The 27,493-nt window shown below is 42.1% G+C and overlaps 1 protein-coding gene across 8 annotated transcripts in view; it reads right to left on the bottom strand.

The window, feature by feature from the left end:
* Positions 1 to 27,493, bottom strand: part of TENM3 (teneurin transmembrane protein 3) — a 502,096-nt gene that overhangs the window by 470,168 nt on the left and 4,435 nt on the right. The gene's annotated exons all lie outside the window — the stretch shown is intronic.

Raw genomic sequence — 27,493 nt, 5'->3', positions numbered from 1 at the left:
GCTGGTCTTTATTAAATCTTCTGACTTAGTTTAATGACTAAAGACAAACAAATATGTGCTTTTATTTCAAACAAATATGTGCAAGAATACAGCACCTGATTAAATTCACTGCTGTTTCTAGCCTCTTGACTTTTGCTACATATTCTAGGTATTTTACTGATGAAACAACGCCAATATATTTTGTAAAATAGCTCATGTTTCGGGGAGGGAAGGTGATGATGTGCAGGGACAGAGACATACAAGTGTATCCCAAATGATTGTATTAATAAATTAGGAATAATAAACTCATGACACTTCAATAACTTAAAGTGTTTAAATTGTGACACTCAAAAAATACTGCTGTTTTTAATGACTGTCTTCATCCTGCTTTTATTTCTGAAACCTTCAGACACATGTTATGATATATAGACACTTGACATGTTCATTGGCAATACCCAGAATGCTCTACCACTCCAGCTCCCAGCTATTTCATGGTAGTGCTGGTCTCCAAGCTCTAGGAACAAGGGAAACATTTGGCTGTGCTGATGGGTGCATGGAGTACTTTTTGGTAGCTGTAGTTGGACAGACATCTTAATTTCCCTTAAAGCAGTCAGGTTTCTTTTGAACGTCAAAAGTATATGTTTAACAACAAGACTATAAAAGTAGATAATGTAGTAAGAAAGGAAAGATTAGAAATCAGAAGTTTTGTGGGCTCAGAAGATAGCATATTTCCTGAAATGCCAAAAGAGTTAATGTCGCTTGGACCTTGACAGGTTTTAAATGTGCCAGTTAATTACTTTATTGCTGTGATCGTATCAGTTATTGCAAGCCATTTTATCTCAGTCAGAATCGTAAATGGATTCTGACAATGACACTCATAAATAATGAAAATCAATTGCTACAGTTAGCCACAAAATCAAACGGTACTTATGCAGTTGTGAATAAATGTCAGAAGTAAAATTTAGGGAGGGGTGGATGGGGAAGGAAGGTATATATAACAGTAGGATATCCATAGTGGCGAGTGAACTGCGTGAAGGTTCTGATCTGCACACCTCAATGGTGTGTGCCACCAGTTTAAATACAGTCACACCACGTGCAGTTTTATGTGGCTTCAGCTTTCACAAAAACTGATAATATAAGCAAATAATAAACAATAGTAATGGTGTCATTGTTGCAAGTAAATATAGTACGTGTGACAACACTATTTTATTATTTAGTTATTAGCATTTAAGTAAATATACTAGAGGAGATGGACTATGTATGCAGCTTTTGCTTGTTTGATATATTATGTATACAGGCCAACATTGAAAATGTGGATGTCTAAAGTTAGGCACTTAGATATGTAACCTGAATATGGAGTTAGCCATCCTTTGGTAAATTTTGGCACAGTATATAATACACATTGTAAACTACACATTTTATAGGAGAGACACAAATTGTATATAAAGGATAATTATATACACAACACTATCCTGGCTCTAAGAGCGTGAATGGTGCTTTGAGGAGAGGGGCAAAGAGAAAAAGAGATGCATTGCCTGAGTACTGATGACTGGAAGCAGAGTCACAATGGACAATGGGAGTTCTGCCATCGACTCAAAAGTGATACATGACAAGGACTGTTATGCTTAGAGATCCTAGGCATCTCCAAATGCTTCTACATATATGGGGACGGGACAGGGGATGGCACGCTCACTCGCACCAGTTACTACACCTGTAGAATAAGAGTACAGCATTCTCCCTCCAATGCAGATTGTAACTGCTGGCAATATCTGACAGAGAGCCAGACTATAGCCATGCTCTTCTTTGCATACAGACAGCCACATTACAATAGTTCTGTGACGGGTTGGATCACAGAAAACCCCTTGGGGCTGCCAACTGATGTGCCAAGACTACTTCTGCCCCTGCTTTCCCTGCCAGCTTAGGACTCCAGCACCCTGTCTTGTTGAACCAGACATGCCAGTCTGCTCCAACACAGACCCAGGGTCTGAACCACATGCCCCAAAGCTGCAGACTTAACTGAAAGCCACTTAAGAAGTGTTCCTGTCTTTACCACTCAGATGCCCAACTCCCAATGAGGTCCAAACCCCCAAATAAATCTGTTTTACCCTGTACAAAGCTTATGCAGGGTAAACTCAAATTGTTCGCCCTCTATAACACTGATAGAGAGATATGCACAGTTGTTTGCCCCCCCCGGTATTAATACATACTCTGGGTTAATCAATAAATAAAAAGTGATTTTATTAAATACAGAAAGCAGGATTTAAGTGGTTCCAAGTAATAGCAGACAGAACAAAGTGAATTACTAAGCAAAATAAAAACAAAACATGCAACTCTAAACCTAAGTAGTAAGAAAACTGAATACAGATAAAATCTCACCCTCAGAGATGTTTCAATAAGCTTCTATCACAGACTGGACGCCTTCCTAGTCTGGCACAATCCTTTCCCCTGGTACAGTCCTTGTTCCAGCTGAGGTGTTCTGTTCCACCCATTTATATATCTTTTGCATAAGGCATATATCTTTTGTCCCTCTCTGGGTTCCCACCCCTCCTTCTCAATGGAAAAGCACCAGGTTACAGATGGATTTCAGTTCAGATGAGATGATCACATGTCACTGTAAGACTTCATTACCCACTTGCCAGCACACAGGTATACAGGAAGACTTACAAGTAAAACAGAGCCATCTACAGTCAATTGTCCTGGTTGATGGGAGCCATCAGGATTCCAAACCACCATTAATGGCCCACACTTTGCACAATTACAATAGGCCCTTGAATTATATTTCATATTTCTAGTTTCAGATACAAAAGTGATACATTTATATAAATAGGATGACTACACTCAGTAGATTATAAGCTTTGTAATGATACCTTACAAGAGATCTTTTGCATGAAGCATATTTTAGTTACATTATGTTCACACTCATCAGCATACTTTCATCAAATCATATAGAGTGCTATGTCACAAGTCCCTGCACCGATGTGCTGGGTGGGAAAGACTCCTTGAGCCCTCTCCCCAACTACCAAGATTATTTTGCTGGAGCAGTCATAATCTGTCTTTATATAGAGATACACACACACACACATTTTCTATGAAGCTCCATTACAGGCAACTCACATCATCTGCCCATTTGTCAGCTGCCAGTTTGCTTATTTTTTGGTATGTAATTACAAAGCGGCCATTACTTGCCTGGGGCAATTTTTTAGTTCCCATTATATTTTCCATTATAAAATTGCAACAACTAACAGGTGCATAGTGGAGCCAGAGCATCATTCTCCCATCATAGCACAGAAGCTTAGATCCTTTCGATGCCACAAGGACATTTTATATTATGCCAAGGACTTTGCATACTGCGGGGCCCAATCCTTGATTCACTGAACTAAATGGTAGTTTTGTCAGAAATTTCAAAAGGAGGACTGTTGTCCCCTATGTAAAATTTCCTAAATAAAACACTTACTTTTAAAAGTTAACAATGGAAGTGTGTTTGTCAATATAGTTCACCTACAATGAAACACATTCTGTACAAAAATTCTACATCTTTGAAAAACCCAAACATTAAAAAGTCTGGAAATTAACTCTAAGGTATGTCTACACTGCAGTGTAAGCCCAGGGTTCAAACTCAGGCACAAGCCTAAACCCCTTCCATCTACACACAAATTGTGCTAACCCAGGGCTTGGACCCAGGGCGGAGGGTCCACGCTTGAGTCAAGGTGGTACAAGCCCTATTGTTCTGCAGTGTAGATGCAGCCCCACTGGAGTCATGCTCTGGGGCTCTGCCAAAAGTATCCCACAGTCCCGAAAGGAGACTCTCTTTGTCCTCAGGACAGCCAAGTTTTACCACGCTGCAACAACAAAGGGCTAGAGCAGCAACATTTTGGGAAGGCGCTAGGAAGTTTGGGATACGGGTGGTTGGACTCAGACCCATGTAATGTACTGCAGATGCTGGAGCCACAGACGTAACCCAGGGTTCAACAATTCCTAACCTGGGATTACAAATGAGTGTGGACACTCAAGCCACAGTTTAACAAACCCAGGGTCTGATAACTCGAGTTCTACTACTCCTGGACAGTAATCCTTTATTACTCATCATCCTACCCAGTTTAAATTGGGAACTGGCTACATCCCATAGTTTAACTCAATATTGTTAAAACTTCGGGTTTAAAAAAAATGTAAATCATCTGTAAAGAAAATATATTACTGCAGGGGGGCTGTTTGTTTTGGTTTGGGGTTTTTTGAGTGTTAGCTGGGCTTCAATTAAAATAACTTTCCACTTTAACTCTTTTCATTTAAGATTTTTGGTTTGGGAATTTACCGTTTTTTTAATTAACACCAAAAATTAATTTAGGGTCCAGACGTAAGGTCAGCAAGAAGAGAACTCTGTTCAGATATATCGCAACAGGCCCGGCAAAGTAGGGCTCCATCCTGCATACTTTAGATAATCAATAGGACTATAGTGTGACATTGCACTCCATATGCTTTATGAAAATATGCTTGGAATGTGAATATAATGTAACTGGAATATGCTTTATGCAAAAGGTCTCTAGTAAGGTATCATTACAAACTTTATAATCTACTGAGTGTGTTCATCCTATTTGTATGAATGTATTGTTCTTGTATTTGAAGCTAGAAATATGAAGTATTACTCTGAAGTCCTATTGTAACTATGCAAAGTGTTGGCCATTAATGGAATCTTGGAATCTTCATTACTCACTGGCTAGCACTCTGTTTACTTGTAAGCCTTCCTGTATACATGGGTGCCAGCCAGTGAGTAATGAAGTCTCACAGGACATGTGAACATATCACGATACTGAAATCCATCTTAAACCTGGTGCTTTCCATTTAGAAGGAAGGGTGGAAACCCAGAGAGAGACAATGGATTCCCGACTTGTGCCAAAGATATAAAAGGGAATGGAACAGAACAAAGGGGGCTGCCAGTCATGAGAAATCCCCTAGTTAACACCTGAGCTGGAGCTAACAAGCACTGTACCAGGGGAAAGGATTGGGCCCAGACTAGGAAGGGGTCTAGTCTGTGAAAGAAGCTTATTGGAACATCTCTGAGGGTGAGATTTACCTGTATTCAGTTTCTTAATGTATTAGGCTTAGACTTGCGTGTTTTGTTTTATTTTTCTTGGTAACTTATTTCGTTCTGTCTATTACTTGAAACCACTTAAATCCTACTTTTTATACTTAATAAAATCACTTTTGTTTATTCATTAACCCAGAGTAAGTGATTAATACCTGGGGGAGCAAACAGCTGTGCATATCTCTCTATATAGAGAGCAGACAATTTAGGAGTTTACCCTGTATAAGCTTTATACAGAGTAAAACGGATTTATTTGGGGTTTGGATCCCATTGGGAACTGGGTGTCTGGGTGCTGGAAATAAGTGACTTGCTGAGCAGTTTTTGGTTAAAGTCCGCAGCTTTGGGGGTGTGGACCAGACCTGGGTCAGTGTTACAGCAGACTAGCATGCAGGGCTTTGGAGCGGTGCTCCAAAACCTGCAGCTCCACTGCTCCGGAGCTGCTCCACGCTCCAGCTCCGGGCTCCGCTCCAAAGCCCTGCTAGCATGTCTGGCTCAACGAGGCAGGGTTCTGGAGTCCCAAGCTGGCAGTGTAAAACGGGCCCAGAGGTAGTTTCAACACATCAGGTAACAGTCCCAAGGGGGTCTCTGTGACCGAACCTGTCATATATAGAACATTTCTGTATGTAGGGAAGTTGGAGATAGGGTGAGCTACACCTGGCTGGGACATTGAGGTAGTGGATAGGGCAGAGGAAAAGAAGCTTACTTACCAGTAACTGAAGTTCTTTGAGATAAGCCACTGCAAATTCACACTTGTGGGATAAAGCCACCTGGGCCATGAATTTCCAGAACCTTCTGGAAAGCACTGTTCATTTTGTCATTCGCTCCTCCCTAGTCCTCCCACCCTGGAGGGTTCCAAGGGTATAAAAAGGAGCATGGCCACATCCATCCCTCAGTTCTTTCCACTAATTCAGGAATTCTTAACCTGAGACTCCAAAGAAGTGGGGAAGGTGGTCAGGGAGTGTGACTTCGCTGAGACTCAATTCAAAGAATTCCTATTACAGATAAGTAATCTTCATCTCTTTTGCAAGTGGCCTCTGCATATTCCACTTGTAGGAGTTTATATCAAACAATACAACCCCCAGGAAGGTGGGCTGAGAAGTTCTAAGTAAACAAAGACAGGAGAATTGCCAAACAACCATCAACTCTGGATAGCAAGTCAAGAATGAATAGAAATGACTGATCTTGCTCTCCAAAAACAAGTCTTAATGAGGGAACATTTTTGCTAAAATAAATATACATCTACACAGACACCTATATAGATGCAATGTGTGTCATGCAGCATGATGCAATGAAGACGCGGTGTGGACACTGCCTTTTTCTTGGATGAGGACTGATAATTCCAGGAGAGCAAAGCCCTGTCAAGTCATGATAACCATGAAATATAGTGTGATACATGAGACAACCTTTGGACTATGATGGGCTTGCTTCTCATGTCAGCTCCATTTCTCCAAGAGATTAGGGAACTTGTAGATGACCTTTGGCTTGATATAAACAATTACAAAGTTCTCTGAATATGCAAAAATATGATACCTACCTCCATGAATGTAAAGGAGGTCCAGGGACAAGCAGATATTTTAGTGTTTTGAAAGACATGCAAATATCAGACATCTAAGGGCTTGTCTACATTACCGGCTGGATCAATGGGCACCGATTGATCCAACGGGGGTCGATTAATCGCGTCTAGTCTAGATGCAATAAATCGACTGCCAAGCACTCTCCTGTCAACGCTGGTACTCCACCAGGGCGAGAGGCGCAGGCGGAGTCGACGGGGGAGCATCAGCCGTCAACTTACCACAGTGAAGACACCGCGGTAAGTAGATCTAAGTACTTCGACTTCAGCTACGTTATTCACGGAGCTGAAGTTGCATAACTTAGATCGATCCTCCCCCCGCATAGACCAGACCTGTGTGTAGACAAGTCCTAGGCATAGGGAAATAATAGTAGTATTTCAGATACTATTAGTAAATGTTGGCTTTTTAAAAACGGCAACCCACTGTATAACAAGTATACAACAAGCCTGGTCTACAGGAGATATGCAGAGACATCCACAGCCATGTTAACCTCAAATCACAAATGCTGATTGTACAAAGAACAGGTGATCACTGTACACACACACAAAAAAAACCCCACAACCCACAGATAGAGAGGTCTCATGCCTTCTTAATTATCAATCTTTGCTCTGGCTAACATCTCTTCATTTGTACTTAGACATTTACTTAAAATTACAAGTCTTAACTGAAAGGCAAACTAAAAGGCAAACTCCACCATATTCTAGAAATAGCTAGCTACCAATAGCAGCAAAATAAGTTAAAAATCAAAGAATACCTCACTCTCCCCAGACAACTCCTCCCTGCTCAGGAAACTTAGTAAAATACAAGTTTTTGCAGTGTGCCTTTAAAGTCAGAAAATTTAGGCTATTTTGAACCAAGGGAGAGAGTGAACTCCAAAGCTAAGGAGTCCTCTAGGAGAATGTTCAGCCAGCAGTTCCTCCTCTTTTAAACTAAGAGAGCGCTACTTTATATACCTTCACTGATCTGTGGCAGAATGGGACAGAGACAGTGTGAAACAATCAGATCCGAAGTCACTGGGTAAAAATCAAGCCTTGCTTTGGTTCCTACTCAAAACTCCGCACAACTCAGCTTGTACCTGCATTTCTGATTTAACCTTCCTGCTTCTCATGAATTCTTCACTTCATAACAGCCTCATTCCTAATTTTTCCCTTTGCATCCTTCCATTCTGATCATCTTGCCTTCTTCCATACTGGCTGTTATGCAACTACCTTTGCTTCATACAAATCCTTTCAAGAACACCACTCTCTCCATGAATGCACAATGATAATCCACAAAGATATCCCACCATACAAAGATATTTAAATTAAATTTTTTTAATCAATTAAAAAAATATAACAGAAATAAACAAAACATGAACTGCTTTGAGTCAGAAACACCATCCTCTTCTCTAAAAATAATATTCCATTTGTTACTCTACTTTCCCACACTTCTTTTTCCTTCTGGTTACTCTACTTTCCCCCTTTTCCACACTTCTGGTTCCTGCCAACCATCATTATATATATATATATATATATATAATAATATATATATATATATATTATTTAATGTAGATAGTAAGCTCATCAGGGAAGAAATGTCTTTTTATTTGCCTGTAAATCACCAGGTATATCTAAGTTCTTATAATAAAATGTTGATCATGGATGTCCCTGAAATGCACTGAAATACCAGCAGTCATTTCAAACTGTCTTGCAACCACCACTTTCCCCAGTTGCCAAATGAGGAATTATTTGAATTAATTCAGATTCAGCACAGTTATTTTTAATTTTTTTATTCATGCTCAAATGTGTAATGGGCACACAAAAATTAAAAGTCACACCTCATCACCTGTGTGTCATCCTGAATAGGTCTCCTGAAGGTACTGTATATACACTACACAGATTTTTCATAAAACTCTACTTAGCAGGAGCCAGATACAGAGTGACACTACCCTTTTGAAACACTGCAAAGCCATTCTTTCTCAGAGTCTGTAAAACCTACAGAGGGTGGAATTCTATGTGATCAGCAGGCTACTCTGATTGTGATGATGAAACAGCTGTATTAACTGGAAAATGGCTAGCATATGTTGAACATTTTGTGTATTCCTAAAGTCATGAGAGCTAAATTAAAACTGTATGCAAAACATGGACAGGAACAGATTCTTCGTAGTGAAAGGATAATCATGCTGTGTGCTATCAGACTGTCATGACACCGGATGGATGAGAATCACTGAAGGAAGCATTATGGTGTGATGCAGTCTTTTTGGCTCCTGTGAAGCAGGGCCAGATTGGGACTTGTAGTTTACAGAGAGTCCTGAGTGACCTGACTCCCAAATGGGGAACCTGTATGTCTCCTTTCTCCATTGTCAATCCTGGTCAGTTTCTCAGGACGGACAACATCAGAATCCAAGGGATTCTTATGCAGTTGGAAGATATGGGTGGGGACTGTGAGACATCCCATCTGCAAAGGTAGTTTCAAATATTTGGTGTCCAGGCTGAAGCAGGGTTAAGAGTCACACTTGAGAAACTACAGGGCAGAAAGGGGCAAGGAGCAGAAACAGGAGCAAGACAGAGAAGGCTAAAAAGCAGAAACAAGAAGAAGGAGGGGAAAAAAAAAAAAGACATGAGCAGAGCTTACTGCGCTCTTGTCTAGAATACAAAGGATGAGTATGCAATGTTTATGTTTAGGGTTCAGACCATTAAGCATAGGAAATATACCTACAGGGGAGAGAAAGGAGAGACTGAACAATAGGCATGATACCTTCCCCTTTTGTCATGTAGCTTCCACAACATGTTTACTGAATGATAGGACTTTTCAAAGCTGCACCTACAGTGTTGCTTGCCACTGGGCAAGAAACCTTGCTGTCTTTTGTTGAAGAAGACTAACAACTAAGTAATAGGCTATACCTATGTTTACACATCATTTCTCTGATTAGTATTATACATATTTGTATTCCTTCATTTTGGTTTTCTCCTCCTAGTCCTTTGTGAAACATATCCTTTTTTCTAAATCATCTTTCTCTTCCCCCTTCTCTTGAGTCATGATTTCTCTTCTCGTATTTTTTTTCCCTATATCTCTCTCTTTGCTAATCACATCCTTCCTCCTCCTCACTCTTCTCCAAGGTCTCTATCTTTCCTTCTTTCCCTTTCAACCTCTCTCTTTCCACTGTGTTCACTCCATTTTACCTCACACTTTACTTCCTCTTTTCATTCCCCGCTGCTCTCAATCCCTTCTCTCATTTCTACAAAGTCTCTCTCTCTTCCATTACAATCTTTCCTTTCTCATTTTCTTCTAAAAAGTCTCTTACAATCTTTCCCAAACCCCATTGGCAGAAGTGAGGGGCAGAGACTTGGCTACCCTCCACTAGAGCCAAAACAGAGTACAGTCTTCATCTTCTGCTGCCTTCCATATATTGCTATACTAGCAATTATTTTTCCAAGCAGACAAAATGCAGTGCCATCATTCACAAAGTAATAAATCCTTAACTAGGTTTCCTTCTGTCAACCAATGGCCATAGTCTGATTGAGCTGTGAATTGCCACTCTCTCAGACATCTGTTTAAAAACTGTCACTCAACCCATGCCAAACAAACAACTGTGTGCAGGTTGATGGCACCGGACTTCAGAAGGGCAAAATTTGTTCCTCTTAATGTTCTGCATAAATAATACACACACACACACACACACACACACACTTGCAGATGATCCCTTATGGGCACAAACGTGTTCTCTTTTTCTCTCTGTGGGAGAACTCATGAGGGCTGCCAAAGTATTGCAAAAACAGCTCTGGAGAGAGTTCACTTAACTGCAGTGTGTACGTAAGGCCAGAGATGGGACAGTACAAGATTTCTGAGCTTGACAATTCCTTGATTTCAGATTTCTTTTAATCTTCCCAAATGTAATCTTCATTTTGAATGTTCCCTCTCCCAGACTAAATTTTGAATGCCCCCTCCCGCCCAAGATCAAATGTTACATTATGTATTTGACTAAACGTCATTGATATGTTTACAACTTTTATTCTAATTTCAGCAAATATTTCTGTTTACAGACTTCATTCAATTTGGGGCCTTTTAATTAATTAATTTAACTTTATATCTTGGAAGCTCTGCACTGATTCATCCTAGTGATTCATCACTTTTCAGCAAGGAAAAATGTCAAATGAACTCGCTCACTAGCCTAACCTTTTCCCTCCTATCAACCCATGCCATGTTTGCTTTACCTAAGGTGTGTCTGCACGCATGCGCACATGCATTTAGTGACTGTGCAGGGTTATGGGTAAGCAGTTGGCAGTGGGAGGGATGTGAAGCTGGAAGAATATGAACAAGTGATGGACCAGAAGAGGTGAAAGCCCATGCCTTTGCTCTTAAGGTAATGGGCATTGCGTAAAAGAAGATGGCTTGAAGTATTTTTTATTAATGAGCAATAATTCAGAGCCACTTGAGTTTGTGCTCTACTTTTCTCCCTAAGATCTGTATAGTGAGGGATATACTATGCCAGCTGGTGAGCAGTGTTGACCTAAACCACCCTTTTTTCCAGGTCACACCACCTCATTGTGTTCCTGCTTCCTAGAGGTATATGGATCTTGTGTGGATCCCAGATTTGGTTTAACACACACACACACACACACACACAAATCCCATTCAGTAAGAAAGTAATTCAGGAATTCACTTTCTTAGTGTTTGGTATCTACAAAGCAAAGATACTGCCATAGCCCCCAGTGGTGAATTCTTCTCCATCCAATACAATGGCTGTCCCCACCCTCCAGGAGAGCATTGGAGGAATAAATGACACTCCATGTGTTCTGGCAGTTAATACGACCCAAGCTATTTTGGCTTAATAAAAAGCAACAACAAAAAAGGAATATATTTAAATGAGATGGCCTCATTTTTCATGCTCCCAAATGCTGCATCTGGTTTGCCTCAAACTTTGCAGAGACTTTCTACCCTGGCACAATGTCATACCTGTTAAATTTCAGCAGGATTGGTTCACTTTTGAGCAAGTTTACAGATGGTCAACATTGGGCTTATAAAAAAGGCGAGCTTCAATCTTATGTAGTGACTGTGATCAATAACGGATGTATGTCCCTGTAGCTACTTTCATCCCAAAGGATTGCAAAGCACTTTACAAACTATACAAATATGAGATTCATCCAGCCATCTCTTAATAGCCAGGCTGCAATTCAACCACCACAAAACACACTGCACAACAGTGATCACAGTTTTGGGCCACACTTTTATTTTAGGTACTTTTATCCCCATCACGGTAGTGTCTGAGTGCTTCACAGTATTCATCTTCACAACACCCCTGTGAGTTAGGGATTTTCTATTATCCCCATTTTACAGAGAGTCTCTCTGTGCCGCAGTTCCCTAAGTGATTTGCCTAAAGACACGCAGGAAGTGTATGTCAGAGCAGAGAATTGAACCCAGGTCTCCCAAGTCCTAGGCTAGTGCCCAAACCACCAGACAATCCTTGCACTCACATCCCTAATATTATGGAAAGTGTCATGGGAACTTTAATACGGAAAAGAGAAGAGTGCAAGTTTGAAGATTTCACATGAAAGACGGTTGATTCCCCACTACACACAGTAAACTGAACAACACAATAATAATAAAACCTAACATTTGCAGCATTTAGTGCTTCATATGCTCAAAGTACTGTGAAACATTAATGATTAATCCTTACATACCATTCTGAGTTACTACCATCAGATGGGAAAGTGAGGCACTTAATTTTAGTGACTCAGCAAAGGACACCTAAGGAGTCAATGATAGAAACAGGATATAGAGAACTCAATGAATCAACCCTGGGCCAGTGATTAGCACAAAGAATTGTGAATCAGGAAGCTTGCGTTCTTATTTGTGACTGAGTCAACCTTGCAAGAACGTGAGCTTTCAAGGACACTAGGTATTTCAGACCTATTGTTTAGACTATTAATTTATCTTTTCCTGTCCTAACGTGTAGGATAGTGTTGACGTTATCACATTGAGATACTAGCCCAGAAGAGCCTACACTCTGGGAAAGAATGCAAATGATAGCAATGGGAATGGACACATGAGAAAGTAGGCCATCATAATTTCCTGCCACTATCACTCTTCTTGTGCATCACTGTACTGTAATCACAATGCAACAGTAGAGATTTCTGAATTCAAACCCTTATTTTTCAGTTTCAAAATGTGGACTCAAAATGGTAAAGGTTGAGCACTTCTATTTTGTCACTAGATAATCTCCCTGATTTAACTGTTAATGCTGTTAGCTTCTGGGATGCTTTTCCAGTTTCTCCTTTGCTGCTCTACACAAGTATAATGAATATTCTCTAAAATACAACACACTATCACTCACAAGTGCATGATTTTTATAACAACTAAAAATATCAATAAGGACTACTTAAACATATATAGTACTGTTCACCCCTAAGGATCCTAAAAACACTTTACAACCAAACAGATCTACAAACTAGACAAGGACCACTTCACTCACCACTGAAATGCAGCCATTTCTGGTGTGGAAAGTGGAAGCACTGTGTTTTGTGGGGAGGTTATATTTTGCTGGGTTTGGTTTGCATTTCTATATTCATATTACGTTAAACTTTGCTCATATTTGGTAAAAGTACAAAGACATTTTTAGCAATAGATTTTAGCAATAGAATAGAAAAAAAGGAATTTTGTTAATTTTTTTACTCCAAAATCTTGTGCTAAATATGTCTTTGAACTTGTACAAAATTTCTACAAAGTTTCACTTAACTATGAATATACTGCTAAGGAAACAATCAATATTTTCTACCCAGCTCTAGATAATACAAATAGAAGATGTAATCTCATGCATCTCAATGGATTGTTTTAACTTCAAAACCTGGTTGCTGGACCACTTCAATAACAACACCTTTAAAAATGATGACCAAAAAATCAGTTTGAATAGCTGAAATTTAATTAGAGTGGACGCCTGCATTTGGTTTTAGTTTTTAACAAAACATTATAAATGCACAAGTATTTATACCTGCACTTAAGGATAAAAGCCACATGGATGTATTTTTTGAGTTTCTACATCAAATAATTAGGGCCCTATCCCACATTATTTATGTTAATAAAAGTCCTGTTGATATCAAAAAATTTTGGATTTGCAAGTAATGGCAGGTTGGCCTTATAGTCTATATAGTGGCAACTACTAGACTGCCCAGTCACAGAACTGAATTAAGGGAATACAGGGCTCTACATACCACTACATGGGGGTCCCTGTTCCCCACTTGGAGTTGTCTGGGGGCTTCCATAGGGTCAGATAAGCATCTAGATCAAAAATGGTATTTGCATTTTCATACTTATAATAATAGAAATGATCAAGATCCCAACTGCACAACTTCTGCTCACACTTGTGAACACTTATACAAGTACTCCTATTGATTTCAACCTATAAATGTAAATACTCAGTGAAATAAGGATTGCATGACCACATCCAAAATTTCTACATTTATAGAAAAATGGCATTTTATAAAACTGAATTGTGCATTTACAGCCTAGCTATTAATAGTTCTATAAATACTATATAGGAATTTATATGAATGCCTGCGAGCGATGGCAATGATGGTCTCTTGGATTTAAAAACTGAGAATACCTTTCAGTGACTGTACAGGATCAGGAGCAAAGCACTACAGGTCCATACCTTGGTCCCCGGCTCCTGAAATCAGAATCTCAGCTTTTTTTTTTTTTTTAAATTAAGATTCTAGAGGCTTCATGATTGTGAAGAAAAATCTGAAAATGTGACGCAAGGGTAACTGATGCAGTTGGTGATGTCTGCCCAAGTCTGATGGCTGTTTGAATCTGCAGAGAGCCTAAAACAATAGATCTTAGAGGTATGAACTTCTCTAGCACCCCCAATGGGGTATTAACTACAAGGTGTACTGCTCCAGGGTGCGGATCACGCTGGCAGACGAATTTGTGGCAGAAGGAGAAGAGTGCAACGGGCCCTGCCCATTCATCAAAGCTGATACACACCAGCAGCTGTGTGTGTACAGGGAGGCTTCCCTGCTTCAATCCCTGCTGTCCTGGAGGAAAGAGGGGGCCCTCCTGCTATTCCTGGTGGAGAGAAGGGAGTCCTAGTACCATTACCTCTGCCACCCTGGCAAGGAAAAGGACCATTGCCACCACCACTCCAAATGGGGGGCAGAGCTACAGGGGTACATAGGACATGGTGTGCCAGGGCTCTGGATTAAATTAATCTAGTCCTGAACACTGACTTTGCATAAAGCCCTACAACAAGATTCTACTCAGGAAAATGGCATAATCAATTTACAAAATATCTAATCCATTCTCCTTTCACAGGAAGGGGTTTTCAGATGGACAGAAAAGGAGGACTCAGCCTATCAATTCAGACATATTAGAGTATCCACAAGGAAATCTGGCCCAGATCCTCAAACGACCTACATATTTCAATGGGAGTTAGGTGTAGGGTGACCATATTTCCCAAAGAGAAAACAGGACAACTTGTGGGGCTAGCCCGAGCGCTCTCCCCGCCCCACAGCACTGATTCCAGCCACTGCTGGCCTGAACCCCCCTCCCCATGTGGGGCTGGCCCCTACACCAGGCTGGGGCTTGGCAAGAACAAACAGGACAAATGCCCACTTTTGTCAAAAAAGTAGGGATTGCTTGGACAGGGCTTAAAAAAGGGACTGTCCCAGCCAAAACAGGATGTATGGTCACCCTTGTTAGGTGTCTAAATATCTTTGAGGAGCTAGCACTTACCTCTTATCCTACAGATCCGAGGACACCTGCACAAATAAATGCCTTGACCTACACATCCTCCCTGGTAGTATGGTTCCCTGAAGGTCTGTATTACCACTGCCCCATGCTGTGCATGCATTCTGTAACTTCTCCATAAAGTGTAGAGTAGCATGAGTTTACTTTGCATTTGCCACCATGTTTAGTGAGAGGCCGCCATGTACAGCAGCCAGGCCTGTGGAACCTCAATTCCATGAAGCCAGCATGGAGAAGTTTCCACAGGCCTGGGGGTTGGTAAAGACATGCTCTGTTGGCTTCACTCCACCATCTCCTTCTGAGGTTTTAATAAAATAAGTAATATTATGGCACCTTCAATCCAATAAACTCATTAGAATTTACAATGGAAGAGCTGGAACTAGAAACCTGACTCCCAGTCCCATGTTCTAGTCAGTAGGCCTTTTGAACTCCCCCGCCCCCTTTGCTACCACAGACTGAAGGGAAGCATATGTCCCTTACTCATATTCCATGTCTCACTCTTGAAGTCAACCTTGGATAACCATGTATGCTGTCCATTGGCTTCAACATTACTAAGAAAGAATGTGTGTTAACAGCAGAGATATACACCTCTTCCTGTCTATACACCAATGACCTGTCAAACCAGACAAGACCACAATAGCAAGAGTGGTTCCTCTACTTTACAGTACTTCACCTTGAGTCAGGCAGGAAGTCTTTGTGGAGATTCCCTGTCCATATTCAGAGAAGTCCCTACCATTATGATCAAGATCCTGACTACCTTACACTACAATAGGGTAACTGGGTTGAAGTCAGGGATTCTTCTCTGTAGACCCAGGCTCCACAAAATGCCTAATCAGGCATTCTCCAGCCAATAAAGAAAGAGTTGATCTCCCTCCAAAGAATAACTATTACTCTTTATGGCTGCAGAGACAGGAGAGCCATAGATCTTCCATGAGTCATCATGCACAAGAAGCTAATTTCAATTAGATTGCTGCCTTCGAGAAAGTATGTATGTGGCTGAGTGAATGAGGGTTAGCACTAGCTGTACAACTAATCAAATACAAGTGAAATGCTTATCTTAGCTGCACTCTGTAACAGAATAACTTCAAAAATCAACTGATTTTTATCACCTGCAAGCTGAAAACCAATTAATTTCTTATGGTCACTTTAAAAAGTTACTAGTACAGAATAATATGATAATATTACTTAGCACTTACAGTGTTTTTATCTTCAAAGCACTTTACAAACAAACTAATTAATCCTTACAACACCCCTGTGAGGTAGGTAAGCATTATTATCCTTATTTTATAGAAGAGAAAACTCTGGCAGAAGGGTACGTGATTGCTCAAGATCACTGAAATATCCAGAGAGTACTGGTGATACTGAGGTATCCTTTCAAATCTAATGCTCATACTGCAGAGTCCTGCTCTGGCGTTTAATAAATATGAATCAAGCAGAAACACAGTGAGGTTTATTAAATGGAACTGAGATTGGCATGGTGGCAAGGTACACTGTATACAAGTTTAAAGCTGTCACAGATTCTAGGAAAATAGACCAAGGTGGAAGAGGATTACATGGCTCCATTTCAGTAGGACAGCACTAAGCCACATATAACTGTTCAGACCTTCTGGTAGCTAACCTACAAAGCACATTGGTTTGGTTCCAGAAAGAACCACTTGCCTACTTTATGGCCAAAATTAGTTAACCATCAATAAGGCTTTTCAATGGAAAAGGCACGCGGGGGGGGGGGGGGGGAGGGAATGGGGGGAGAAGAGGAATTCCTATATATAACAATGGTAAGAAAGAGCTATTTAACCTGTGGGTTTAAATACAGGAGTTTAAGGTTGAATAAACATGACCATCGAAATCCTTTAATCCTGCAGTTGACATTTATGGTGACAGAAAAACATTAATCATTTTGTTCTCTAAATGAATCAATTTGAGAAGCTAATATTTAAAAGTAATAAACTTTAAGTCACATTAATTAGGACTTGAGTTGTGATTAATGTACGCAGTCTTTCAAAACAATATATCTGTCTCACAAATGTTCACATTCTTTTAAATAAATAAATAAATAAATAAATAAATAATCCAAGCAAACACAGTACTTTTCAGTTCCCTTCTTTGCAAGGTGGGTGGATTCAGAGAGTGGGGAGATCAGAGAATTGCATTCACCCAGGTGAGGAATTATAACATTTGCTATGATATAGCAGGCAGTGCACAAACCACCACATACAGCTTTTCTTGACTGCATCCCATATTTCTAATCTACAGCACTGGCAAGGAAAAAAGACCTGATTTTTAAAGACCAGCACCTCTTTCTTCACCTGCAAATATTTATTGGTGCAGTTAATGTAATTTAGTTGTTTAAGTATCCTCATGCAATAAATGGCACTAATGTACTCACAGGTATTTGCAGTCACAAAACTGAAGGGGGGAAAAAGGGAATTTGGGTTGAAAGCCAGGGACAGATAGTGAATTGTAATGTTTAGTGAACATTGCAAAGTCATTCCTGCTGCCAGCTACAAAGACCACATGCAGGCTAAATCACATTTCAAATCAAACCTTCAGAAATAAAAGTCTTGCATAACCTACGCATTGCCTCACCGAGGCTCTACAATGGAAGAGGACTCCTCTACCTCTGCTTTTGAGATTGGAGCACTTCTGATAAAATATGGTAATTACTTAGTGCAAATTCATATTTCATTCCAAAATCTGATCTGTACAGGCAGCCCTCAGTCCCTGTAAAGAAACCCTTTGACTTCAGTGGTATTCTGCACAGGGGTAAAGGTCTTCCCATGTGGATCAGATTACAGGATCAGCACTCTTGCATGCAACAATATGACAGTTTGAAAGGGAACAACCACAATTGTAAGAAAAATCCAAAAGTATCAGACATTTTTAAGGTGTACTGTGAAATTTTCACAAAATATTCCAGTAATTGAAATTCTTATATATCTTAAATAGTAAGAATGAATATCTAATAGTGCAATAAGAGAATATAGTTGGAAGAGTGGTAATGAGTCACACACGAGAAGCAAAATAAATGTAAAAGTGCTTTGTACAGATATGCTAAGCTATTAAGAAAAATATAGTGCAAACACTAATTGTATTTTATATAATGACATGAAGTAAATTTATATAAACAAACAAATAGGATTTTTAAAAAATAACATCTTGATTAAAAATAACACTTGCACCCTTTGTGCTAAAAATTGTATTCGATTCTTTTTTCCAACCTGTTTTGGAATGTTTTCAGATATTTAAAGATGGCTGCTTTGTTTTAATTCTTTGCTCAGATATAGTTTAGTAAGTTATTTTTATACAAGTATTAGGGCACAATCCTGCTCTCACTAACATCAATTGGAAATTTTCTATTATTAGGGGAGTGCATTTGGCTTTCATTGAATGACTGCTCTTTATTATCTACCAGACAAACTTTAAGAATTATTTCTCTTTGTGTAAGAACTTCAAGTTTGAGTTCTGCACATTCTGCTTTAGTCCCTGATTGAGGAAGGTATTAAACCATGGGCCTAACTTTAAGCACGTGAACAGTCCCACTGAGTTCAACTGGACTACTTGTGTGCATAACCGGGGACTTAGCAGTAGCAGAATTTTTGTTATTCACATCTTTAAATATCCTCCACCTTTTGCTAAAATTATCACTAGCAAATAAAAACATCCTCTCCCTCTCCAAAAAACTACAGGGTACCAAAATACATATTTTCCTTTTTGATGGTGAACATTTGCCTGAAAATTATGTCATCCAGTATCAAAAATCAGGTTGACAAAGACTAGCTATTTATTGAAAAATGCAATGTAAAACTGACTACATAAAATAATAATAAAAAATGTCCCCATTGACCTCAGTACAATTAGGCTTGGACTCGTTGTTTACATCAACTGGATGCTAGGGGCTGTTCTTTGAGGAAAATATCAGACTTTTTAAAAAAAGATTATTAAATTTGTCTTCAATTAATTGTCAATTATTTCTCCACAATGAAGCTATTACAAATTATAAACACAGTAAATGAAAAATGATCTAACTCATTTAACAATTGAAAACCAAAACCTTGTACTCTGGCATCAAAATACACTTGAACAAGAATCTCTATCCTCCTTTAGTTACTAAACTGAGCAAAATACACAAAAAGCAGTTGCCTAAATCACACCTCCCTAAATCACACCTCCCTAAAAATCCGTATCTGATCTTTCAATTATTTTTATATTCCTGTAGCAGAGTGTGGCAGGGCCCCCTTGGCTCCTGCCTCCGCTAGGTTCACAAAGTCACTCTGATACCCTGGGGTTAGTAGCCACTGGTGCAGTTTATTCACAGACTTGTTCCCACCACCACTTCATCATATACAGTTGGCCCTTCACCATCTGCAGGCAGGAGGGACGAGCTACCTCCCTACTTCTGCTCCCTGCCTTTTCCCTTCCTTTCTGCTTCCCTGTCTCCTGCCCAGCTTCCTTCCTCTGAGGGTTTTATACAGCCCCAGGCTAATTAGGTGGCAGATGTCTCCGCTTCCCCAATTAGGGCCAGGTTACCTCCAGCCAGCTCTAATTTATTCCTCGAAATGGGAGCTGGCATGACAGAGGGCTGAATCAGCAACGCTTTGCCCAGCACCCTGTCACAATTTCCTTGTCCCTAAAATATACACTTAGGAGAAACTCCTTATGCAGGGGAATTCTCTGCTGGTGTACAGCTGACAGACACCCATTTCCCCAGCCCTGGCATGAGGTGGAGGGGATATGTTGGGGCAGGGTAGGGAGAGAGTGTAGTAGACCTCTGCTTTTACTTTATTTTAATTGTTTTTGTAGATTTTACTCCCCATTCACTTAGCAAACTTGAGGTTTAAATTAGGACCATTGGTATGTAGCTCTGTACACAATATGTATTTTTAAAGAGAAAACAAAAATATATATTGGAAAAATATCTTTTTTATATTTATAAAGCTTTAGAATGACCTGGGATACTTTTTTTTTTTTTTTTTTAAACACACAAAGTCGCTCTGCAAGACCAGGAGAAGCAAATTCTCTTAGGTCAAGGATGACTCAAAGGGAAACTATCTAAGAATGCAAAACAAGCCATCAGTAACTTGACCCCATCAAACCTACAGGTAGTCCCCAGAGCTGCTAGTACAGCAAGCATTAGATCAGGGGTTCTCAAACTGGGGGTCAGGACCCCTCAGGGGGTCACGAGGTAATTACATGGGGCGTCGTGAGCTGTCAGCCTCCACCCCAAACCCCGCTTCACCGCCAGCATTTATAATGGTGTTAAATATATATATATATAAAGTGTTTTAATGTATGGGGGGGTTGCACTCAGAGGCTTGCTGTGTGAAAGGGGTCATCAGTTAAAAAGTCTGAGAACCCCTGCATTAGAGGAAGCCAACAAGCCATACAAAAAAGACTTAAAAGACCAAACAGAAAGCTAAACAGGCCCGAATGTCATTACTAAAAACCACCACATTCCAGTCCTACAGTTGCCAAACATACCCTATATTTGTGTATAAATGTTAGCTGCAATACTGTAGCACTGTTGTGAAGGAGATGAAGAAAAACACAACATAAGCTGCAACATGAGTATATCGAGCCAAGTTATATAAATGCACAACTTGGATATTTCACTGCTATTTTATTTATTTTTAAAAAAGATAATTCTCTGTTCAGACAACAATCCATATGCACATTTAGTTAAGGCCAGAATTTTTTTTTATAATATCTATATAATAAGGTTCCAGGAGTCTATTAGGTCTGAAGTCTATTAGGTCTGTTGAGTCAGTGTGGAGCAAGGGAAACAACTACAAGCCCGGCTGAAGGCTCTTTTAGTTCAGAATATCACCAGGATGAATCATCATTGGGTTTCACAGTCTGTTACCTCCAGATTTTAAGTTCTCAGTCATTTTCAGTTTACAAATTACACCTGTGAGGTGTACAGCTATAGTAAGGCATGTGTCTATGCCATGCCAACTGTCCTAAGCTATTCTGATATCAGAGATAGCTCAACAAATCACCACCCTAACTCTACAGCTAATTTGCATGCAACACATTTTCATTGTTATATGAGGTAGAATGGTGGATTACTTGGCTCGGCTCCCATGCACGCAAATCAACAAAAACGTCCCAACACAACCCTCATACACACAAATCAACTACACACACACACACACACACACACACACACACACAACAGTCCCTCACTGAAGCACACACTCCTCATCCACCACCTGCACAAATCCACAAAACTGTCCCAGCCCAACACAACCCACACTCAAAGCAACACAGCCACCCAGATACCCACACATCCAATAACCCCAAACATCACACTGAAGCCTAGAATGTCTGTTGAGTCAGTGTGAAATGATGGAAATAGCTACAAGCATGGTGGAGAGCTCATTTTGTTTAGAATATCACTTGGTTCAATCACCACTGTGATTTGCAGTCTGGCACTATCCTGTTTTTTACTTCCAAGCCAGTTAACACTTTTTTTTTTTTTTAAACACACAGATGCACCACCCTGGGCTTTCAATTTCTACTTATTATTATCAGGAGAGTGTCTAAAGTACACTCCAAAGAAAGGGTCACTCCTCTTAACTCAGCCCAAATAAAGTGATGGGCTGAAAATTATGGTCATAAAAAAACAAACAAAAAAAAACAACTAAACTCACAATGACTTGAGGTTTGAACACTTTACAGAAAATAAATGCACTAATGTAGCTACTTCATCTGTTTATCCTCCTGTAAAAAAAGCAACAGGAGGGAGTCAGACTATGGGATTGATAATTACCTGTTATATGTACTTTGACATAAGTAGAGCTGGTAGAAAATTGTATTCCAAAACCGTCTCGAGAAAAAATCGTGCTTTTTAAAAATAAATTGCAGAACATTTTTATTTCATTTATAATTTTCCAGTTTTTCCACTAAAGCATTTTTAGAGTCTCAAAAAAAAAAAAAATTACTAAGCTTTTGTAACCTAATGTCTATTCCATGCTAGGTGTGTGTGAGTGCCACGTGCACAGTTGCTGGAGATTTTTCCCCTCAGTGGTATCCAGAGGGCTGGCTCCAATGCCCTCTGAGTCAGGCACATATGCCCTGGTGTAAAGAGCACCGCTGGCCCCCACACCCTTTCAGTTCCTTCTTGCCAGTAATTCCGACAGAGGGGAAGGAGCAAAGGCCATGGAATGGACATGAGCAACACATCTCAAAGAACAACGGTTACAAAAGGTGAGTAACCATTTTTTCTTCTTTGAATGCTTGCTCCTGTCCATTCATGCTAGGGGACTCACAAACAGTATCCCCAGAGGTGCGCTCAGAGTTCATGCACATGCTGACTGCAACACTGCTCTCCTGAAACTGGTGTAACCCCTTTAGGGTTTAGAGAGCATGGCCCCTTTAAAGCTTTTTCCTAAGGGGGAGGTGGAGCAGTGAGAGAAAGGAGGAAAACTCCAAGGGGTGGGTCTGGAGCTGGAGAGAGAAGGGCTGCAGCAAGCAGGCCCTCGCAGAGTAAAGCAGCGGGGCACCTACCTGAAGCCTGAGAAGGACAGGGCGGCCGATTAGGGACACCCCAGGACAGGAGCCAGCGGAGCACTGTGCCGGGGAAGAATCGCCCGAGAAGGACAGGCCGGAGCTGGACCCAGTATCACTGCTGCCCAGACCTGCATGGGGCTGTGAGTACTGGGGCTTGTTACTCTGAATTGGGAATAAGGAGGGAGGCTGCTATCTAGTTAAGTGGGGAGGTGGTCACTCTGTGTGGCTTTGCAGAGAGCGTCAGAAGAGGGCACCAGAGGGGTTTGTTGGGGAAAGTTTACTGGCACCGAAGATGACCAGGAGCACCCAAGACTCACCACTGGACTTTGCTCAGGACTCCTGAACTCTGTGTGCGGAAACATTGCTCAGTGTCTGCCCTTTCAGATTGTGCTACCACTAGGCCCGTGGGGCCTTGGTTTGGATGCAACCCTGTTTTACCACTCCCCCTATATTTCCCCTTGTTATTTTTCTCCTCTCATCCCTCTGTAAATAAATATCTCCCTTTCTTATATCCATTGTACTTTTCCGGTGTGTGTGTGTTCACTCTGGGAGGTTTGGAACAGGTGCCCCTGGGGTGGAAGGGATATTTCCTGCTGCATTCCTGCGCGCGCCCTCTCTTGGCTAGAGCTGCCTGCAGAGCAGACTCCATCTTGGCCACGAGGGCGCTCAGGTTACACTGGCATCATCACAGGCCTGTTGGGTGATGGTGTAGTGTGACGTGAAGGTATGAACCAACGACCATGTTGCGGCTCTGTAGATGTCTTGGATTGGTACCTGTGCGAGGAATGCTGCTGATAAAGCCTGGGCTCTTGTGGAATGAGTGGTCATGATGGCCGGAGGCGAAACCTTCGCCTGCTTGTAGCAAGCTCAGAAACAGGCGGTTATCCCGGACAAGATTCTTTCGGATGACACAGGTAGCTCTCATCCTTTCTGCTACTGCTACAAAGAGTTGCACTGACTTGCGGAAGGGCTTCGTTTTCTCAACATAGAAGGCGAGAGCCCGCCTAATATCCAATGTATGAAACTGACATTCCTTAGAGATCTTCTGAGGTTTTGGAAAGGAGACAGGAAGAAAATGTCCTGGCTGTTGTGGAAAAGCAAGACCACCTTTGGTAGATAGGCTGGATGGGGGCGCAGCTAGACCGTGTCCTTGAAGAACACCGTGCAAAGGGGTTCCGATGTGAGGGCTTTTCTCTCAGAGACCCTTCTGTCCGAGATGATCACTACTGGGAAGGGGACCTTCCAAGAGAGAAGCTGTAAGGGGCACGATGCTAATGGCTCGAAGTGAGGCCCCGTGAGCCCCATGGGGGGAAGAAGGGGTAGATCGATTCGTGAACCTGAGGAGTCTTTCCATCCCCTTAAGAAACCTGACCATCATCTCATGGGAGAACACTGATCTGCCATACACTGGAGGTTGGAAGGCTGAGATGGCTGCTAAGTGAAGCTTAATAGATGAGAGAGCCAGACCTTGATGTTTAGGTGGAGCAGATAGTCCAAGATAGACTGCAGAGAAGATTGGGATGGAGAGAGATTCTGTTCGGATTCCCAACAAGTGAATGGATTCCACTTGGCCAAATAGGTAGCCCTGGTGGAAAACTTTCTACTACCTAGCAAGACGTGTTGAACCTGTCCTGAGCAGGCCTGCTCTTCAGGGGTCAGCCATGCAGCAACCATGCCATCAGGTGCAGGGAGGTGAGGTTCAGGTGAAGACAGAAAATATCATATTGCCTCTATATAAATCCATGGTGTGACACTGTATTGAATACGCAGGACACTTTATGATATTGTTGACACCAATATTATTAAATGTCAAGAAATCTGACCAGATATGCTGTGTGAGATATCTGCAAAAATGTTATAATTTGCCAAGTATGATAATCTTGTTTATATGTTTGTATCACCTTTGTATTATGAGTTATAGATATGTATGGCATGTCTGTATTTCCAAACTTGTGCTGTGTTTCTGGGTGACACCCCCAGACAGATTGGAATCAGCAGTAGCAGGGCCGGCTCCAGGCACCAGGCAACCAAGCTGGTGCTTGGGGCGGCACCTGGAGGGGGGCGGCACCTGGAGGGGGGCGGCGCGGCGCTCGGGCCGCCGGGGAGAGCGGGGCCACAGCCGGGCTCGCCGCCCTCTCGCCGCCCTGCCCCCGGCGCTCTGGCCGCGGGGGGGGGGGGGGGGGGAGAGCCGAGCCCCCGCCGGGGCTCGCCGCCCTCCTCCCAGGGATCCGGCCGCCCTCCCCTCCGGCGCCCTCCCCCCGGCCGCCGGGGGGGAGAACGGAGCCCCCGCCGGGGCTCGCCGCCCTCCCCCCCGGCGCCCTGCCCCCGCCGCGGCTCGCCGCCCTGCCCCCGGCGCTCTGGCCGCGGGGGAGAGCCGAGCCCCCGCTGGGGCTCGCCGCCCTCCTCCCAGGGCTCCGGCCGCCCTCCCCCCAGCGGGAGAGCGGAGTGGGGCTCGCCGCCCTCCCCCCCGGCGCCCTGCCCCCGGCCGCCGGGGGGAGAGCGGAGCCCCCGCCGGGGCTCGCCACCCTCACTCCGGGGCTCCGGCTGCCCTCCCCCCGGCGGGAGAGCGGAGCCCCTGCCGGGGCTCGCCCCCCTTGCCTGGGGCGGCAAAAAAGCCAGAGCCGGCCCTGAGCAGTAGGCCTGCTTGATGGCCCAAACAAGGGACATCTGCTGTACAATGAACCCATTTAAAAGAGCCAAGGACTATACCTTATGAGTCAGCAAGCCTGTAGGGACATGCCTATGGACAGAACTTTAAGGCCTTTCCATGCCATGTACTGGGCAGCTTGTGTTTGGAACAAAGGAAGTACAAGCCACATGGCAACAGACTATAAAAGGCAGCTTCATCTTTTCCAATTTGTCTTCAATCCTGCTTTTTACCTCTGGAGTGACTTTTCTACAAACTGAAGCTCTGAACAAAAGACTGAATGACCCATCCAAGCTATGAATGTGTTTCAGAGGGACTTTTAAGCCACCAAATTCAACAATACTGCTAAGAACCTGATATATGGACTTTGATTCTCTCTGTATGTATGATTGCTTTACCATTTAACAACTCTCTTTTTGTTCTTTTTTCTTTATAATAAACCTTTAGTTTTAGATGCTAAAGGATTGGCTGGCAACTTTGTATTTTGGGTAAGATCCAATATTGACCTGGCAATGTGGCTGACCCTTTCGGGTTCAGAAGAACATTCTGTAGAGTGAAAAGAATTTTTAAATAACTCCTCACCTTACTGCACCTAGGTGCTGACTGGAAGCCAAAGAACTGGAATGCAATGAAGGGGGCTGTGTGATTTCCTTTTTTTGCTAATTGATAACCAGTGTGGGGGATCAAAAGCACCGTTTGTGACTGGCTGAAGAGTTTAACTTCAGTGTTAATCACAAGTTTTGGGAGTGCCTGCTCTCCCTTTTGCAGCCTATCCTGCCCTTGGCATTTCCAGTGAGGGCTACCCTGGCACCCCAGGTCACACATGGTATGCCCATATCTTGAATACTGTGTGCACATGTGGTCACCCCATCTCAAAAAAGATATATTGGAACTGGAAAAGGTTCAGAAAAGGGCAACAAAAATGATTAGGGGTATGGAACAGCTTCCATGTGAGTAGAGATTAATAAGACTGGGAATTTTCAGCTTGGTAAAGAGACAACTAAGGGGGGATATGATACAGGTCTATAAAATCATGACTGGTGTGGAGAAAGTAAATAAGGAAGTGTTATTTATTCCTTCTCATAACACAGGAACTAGGGGTCACCAAATGAAATTAATAGGCAGTAGGTTTAAAACAAACAAAAGGAAGTATTTCTTCACACAATGCACAGTCAACCTGTGGAACTCCTTCACAGAGGATGTCATGAAGGCCAAGACAATAACAGGTTTCAAAAAAAGAACTATATAAGTTCATGGAGGATGGGGAGGGATGGTGTCCCTAGCCTCTTTTTGCCAGAAGCTGGGAATGGGCAACAGGGAATGTATCACTTTATGATTACCTGTTCATTCCCTCTGCAGCATCTGGCATTGGCCACTGTCTGAAAACAGGATACTGAGCTAGATGGACCTTTGGTCTGACTCAGTATGGCCATTCTTATGTTCTTATGAAATCAAGTCCAGACGGGGTGGAAGCACGAGTGGCGCTGTCACTGAGAGGTCCAGAAGCATCCTGAACCAATACTGGTGTGACCACGCTGGAGCTATCAGGATAAACTTCATCTTGTCCCATTTAATTTTTAGGAGGACCTGGTGAACCAAGGGGATCAGTGGTAAGTCATATAGTAGGCTGTATGCCCAGGAGAGCAGGAAGGCATCAGGGAGGGAGCTCATGCTGTGCCCGTGCAGCAAACAGAACTGATGGCATTTCTTGTTCTGTCTGGTGGTGAACGGGTCCACATGGGGAGGCCCCCATTTCTGGAAGAGAACACTGACAACTTCCAGATGCAGAGGCCACTCGTGGTGAGAGGAAAAGGATCTGTTGAGGTGATCTGCCAGCACGTTTCAGACTCCTGGGGGATGTGACGCCTTGAGATGAATAGCATGTTTCATGCAGAAGTTCCACAACTGGAGGGCCTCCTAGCACAGGGCTGAAGATAGAGCCTCCCCGTGCTTGTGGATGTAAAACATTGATGCTATGTTGTCCGTCAA

Source organism: Emys orbicularis, chromosome 5 (genome assembly GCF_028017835.1).
Source record: "Emys orbicularis isolate rEmyOrb1 chromosome 5, rEmyOrb1.hap1, whole genome shotgun sequence".
Classification (NCBI taxonomy): Eukaryota; Metazoa; Chordata; order Testudines; family Emydidae; genus Emys; species Emys orbicularis.
The sequence above is the reverse complement of the archived record's forward strand: the minus strand, read 5'-3'. Positions and strand labels throughout refer to the sequence as shown.